The 4,556-nt window shown below is 31.9% G+C and overlaps 1 non-coding gene across 1 annotated transcript; it reads left to right on the top strand.

The window, feature by feature from the left end:
- Positions 1 to 1,582: 1,582 nt before the first annotated feature.
- On the top strand, positions 1,583 to 1,662 carry TRNAL-UAG. The gene has a single exon. It is a non-coding gene; the product is annotated as a tRNA-Leu (tRNA).
- Positions 1,663 to 4,556: the final 2,894 nt, after the last annotated feature.

The raw sequence follows: 4,556 nt of genomic DNA, 5'->3' as shown, positions 1-4,556 counted from the left end.
AAAAAAAAACATAGAAACTTGAATGACATATACAAGCGATTGTGCCTTTGCATTGGGATGGTGATGGCAAGCGAGCATGATCCTCGAATAAATTCATTTGATTAGGAAATAGAGAATCATTGTGTTGTATCTTAATTTATTTCAATGGAATTACTACTTTAAAGTTGAATTGTACCTTCAAAATGGGAATGTGTCATTAGATTATACTACCTGGGTATTGTACACTAATAACTTGACTCTGAATGCCCTTTTATCATAATGGTGGTATTATAGTTTTTTTTTTTTTTTTTTTAAATCAACTGTGCATTTATTCTATTTCAAAACTAAGAGTCTACAAGCATACGCCATAGCCCCAAAAGTGGACTATAGCTCAAATCAAGTCCTTGGCCATTTCGGCCATAACAAAACAAAACAACTATCTAAATATATACAAGAGGTGGCCCAAAAGTGACCCCCCAATCAAAGTGTAGAGCTCCCAACCATCTAAGTCTACTATATCAAAATCAAAGGCCAAAATGGCTCACAAAAGAGATCAAAAGGTAAATTCAAGCCTTGAAAGCCCAACCCTCACCAACACATCCACACACCTCGTCTGTAAAAGGCTCCACAGTGATGGGAACGATGCCTAAGCTCATGGAGATCCAACTATCCTATCCTATCCCTACTACCCTCGAGTCAAAGACCCATCCCCACCAACACGGCGTACCGTGTTTTAATCTCAGGGGAATTTCACGGGTCCCGGCTTAAGCGGTAGCACTCACCTCCTTCCACCCTCGTGCCCAAGACCAACCTCCCTCGGCATAGCGCACTATGTTTTATCCGGGGAAGCTTTTGAGGTCCCGACAGGAGCAATGGATCCCTTCCCCACCACCCTTAGGCCAAAGGCCGACTCCCACGGCACGGCGTACCGTATTTTAGGCCCGGGGAGCCTTTACGGCCCCGACCTAAGCAATGGGTATCCACTATCTCACCCCTCCCTTCTCTTTTCTTATCAAAATTCCTTTTCTTTTGCTTTTTCAAATCCACTTCTTTTCTTGCCTTTTCCTCATTTTCCCCTTGTTTCGCCCTCCTCCAAATTTCCTTACATTTCTCTCATTTTCTTTTAAACCTATGAATCCCCTCAAGCTAAAAGCACTCCCAACTCCGAGTGTATGCCATACTTGGAGCCTATCAAGACCCCCCATTCATAGCACAAGCCAGAATGGGCTTCCAAAGCTAAAACCACCTAAGAATATCTTCTAAAGTCAGTTTTTGCCCTAAGATACAAGATATCCACACAAAAGGGGGTCGGAAGCTCTTATAGCAAAGTACACAAGGGGGTCTTCTTCTTCAAGCTTCCACCTACCTGCAAAAAAAGTTAATGACTTCATCTCTACATTAATGTAGATCCACCAAACAATATCTGCACAGTGTTCAACTGCCAGTTCCCAACACAAGCTGATGCCCTCAGAAGCTGCCCAGCTAGCAACCCATCATCGGGCTTTTTTAAATATAAGCTTTCATAATGGTTGGTTCCTTCCTATTTATCCATACAAAAGAATTAAATATATATCTATTATATTCACCAACAATGCAACAACAAGACAGTTTGGCCGAGTGGTCTAAGGCGCCAGATTTAGGCTCTGGTCCGAAAGGGCGTGGGTTCAAATCCCACAGCTGTCAATTTTTTTGTACATTTTTACACTGCATTATGCCTATTCTTTAATGACTATTGGGCTGAGCCCATGTACGGCGCGCGTAGTGGCTTCAAAAAGCTTACTGGGCTCAGTCCATGCACATCCCTAAAAGAATTAATACCTAATTTAGTCACTATAGTAAAAAAAAAAAAATTATTTAGTTTTAAAAGAGTTTTTTTTTTCTTTAATGTTTAATTAGATCCTCGACTTTGATGGTTTATAATGTATTCTTAAAGTTTAATGCTATGGAGACGAACCTAATTCACCACTGGAGGTTTGCAACCATGGAAATGAACCTCCGGTAATTAGTTTTTTTTTTTAATTATTTTATTTTAAATTATTTTAAAAATTATTTTTTAAATTAGTAACATGCTCTTTCAGGTAAACATGTCACTTTGGACCTAATTGCCTGATTTTGTATTGTTCAGGGACCTAATTGCATTATTTTTTAGTTCGATGGTCTAATTGTAGTTTGTTGTTCCAGTTGAGTGGCTTATTTGACCCTTATTCCAAAGAATTAGTACATAATTTAGTCACTATAGTAATTTTTTTATTTAGTTTTAAAAGAGTTTTTTTTTTTTTTTTTATGGTTAATTAGATCTCGACTTTGATGGTTTTACTCAATTGAATCCTCCGATAGCTTAGTAATTATTCACTTCTATTAATACTCAATTTAATCATCGACTATAATAGTTTTATCTAAGTTAGTTTTCGACTATAGTGGCTTTATTTAATTTAATTTAATTAATTTTCGAGTATAGTGATTTTTCTCAAATTAGTCATGGATTCTAACAATTGAAGATTCAATTGGATAAAATTATCGAAGTCAAGGACCTAATTAAACACATAGACGATTGTGGGTTCGAGTGCCATCAGACGTGTATAATAATTATTATTATTTTTTAAAAAAAAGACTAAATCAAGAAAAATCAATATAGTCAAAGACCAATCATTATTTTGTGGACCATATTATCAAATAATGTACATTCAGTACACAAATAATGTACTTTTAGACTTTTAGTATATTAAAAATGTATATTGTGACATTATTTAAGTACTAAAAGTATATTATTTTGTATAATTTACATTAAGTATACGAATAATATACTTTTAGTATATTAAAAATGTACTTTTTGTTATGTTTCACACAATAATTTACCCCGTTAAAGACTAACAGGGTGTTTGGTTGGAAGGAAGGAATTAAGAGGAAAATGAATTGTAATTCGGTAGGAAAAGAATAAAGTGGGAATAAGTGTTTCGTTTCGCTCGTATGTTGGTTTCACTATTGATGAGTGTAGATCTATTTTAGCCACTTTTGCTCATTATTCGTATGATTTAGATGGTTATGGTATTAATATTTTTTGTATGTATTTTTATAATGGTACAATTGTATATTACTTTACAAATATTATACTATTATTTTTTTATTGGACAAAATTGTTCTTACATCATTGTCATACCTGCGCGACCTATCTACAAAGTTGTTGATCATAAATACAATTACACCTAGACTCTAAAACGGTAGGACCGTTTTCCAATGAATTGACAATGTTGACATCCCACTGGTTCCAATTGAACAAGTTTGCATATCAAAATTTTATCAATGTATGAAAATTTCTAAAGAAATTTGTAAGTTAATTTTTACTATATCATTATAACAATATATATTGTAACTATATATTTTGAATTACTTATTATCATCCTCCATTAACAGGAATTGTAACAATTATCATTGACAAACTCTCAAAACAATTTGTCTCAACAATGAATGTAAAAAAAAATCAATGATTTCATTATTGTTGATGAAAAGTATATACGCCACTTTATTACTCTTATTAAATTAAATAAATTAGTAGCTACAACAAAAAATAATACATATGTATTTAATTAATTTAGAATTAGATATCTATAATGCCTTTATTTAAAAAAAAAATTATTCATTATAAAAAGATTTAAAAAGAGATATAATTTCATTAGTTATATTATCTTTATTTTCTACAATTCAAAGATTCATTACCTTCAAATTTATTAATTTATTATATTCACTACATTGTCCATTATCTTCTTTTTACATTATCTTGTAATTAAATATCAAAGTTATAATACAAAATATGTTATATATATTTATTTACCAAGTATTTTATACAAATATAATAAATATTTTGTCCAGTACTTTCACATGATAACCTACGACACACATCTCACAACGCATGAAACATGTAGAAAAAAATTACCACTACGAAATATCAATAATAGGTGCTTGTAAGATAAAAAGTTAATAGTACAACTAAGATCTCATCATATACACAACAAGGCAAATCTAAAGCTTCCTACACCATAATCTCATTGCACGATGAATCCATCTATGTTATCACCAGTAACCCAATTGAACATGACACACAATCAAAAAAAAAAAAAAAAGACATGTACTGAAGATGAAGATAATGACAATACTACCCGAAAGAGAATTAAGAAGAATTAGAGAAATTTAAACCAAAATTAGTATTTATTTAGACTATCGTTTTCAGACTAAGTATTTAGACTAGCGTTATTACAAAGTTGCAAACATTTATTTTAGTGACAATATAATCAATCTCTCATATATTATATTTTGAATTTATATACTTTAAATTACCCATTTAAATAAACAAATTCAATATTTATTTACCTATGCATGAACATCTCCGATATAATATTGCATTGATATACTTTGAAATGCTTATTTAAAAATAATTATTGGGTATTATTCAATTCGCGCAAAGTGCGTAAAAGAACTAGTACCTTTAATATATTCTACCAGTTTGGTTTGCTTTCAAAAAAAAAAAAGGTGGGAATAAAGTATGAATTAAAATTATATTGTTTGGTAGGGAAGAATAGAAT

This window comes from Ipomoea nil, unplaced genomic scaffold (assembly GCF_001879475.1).
Source record: "Ipomoea nil cultivar Tokyo-kokei standard unplaced genomic scaffold, Asagao_1.1 scaffold1558, whole genome shotgun sequence".
Classification (NCBI taxonomy): Eukaryota; Viridiplantae; Streptophyta; class Magnoliopsida; order Solanales; family Convolvulaceae; genus Ipomoea; species Ipomoea nil.
Note: the sequence above shows the minus strand (reverse complement) of the source record. Positions and strands in the feature narration are given on the sequence as shown.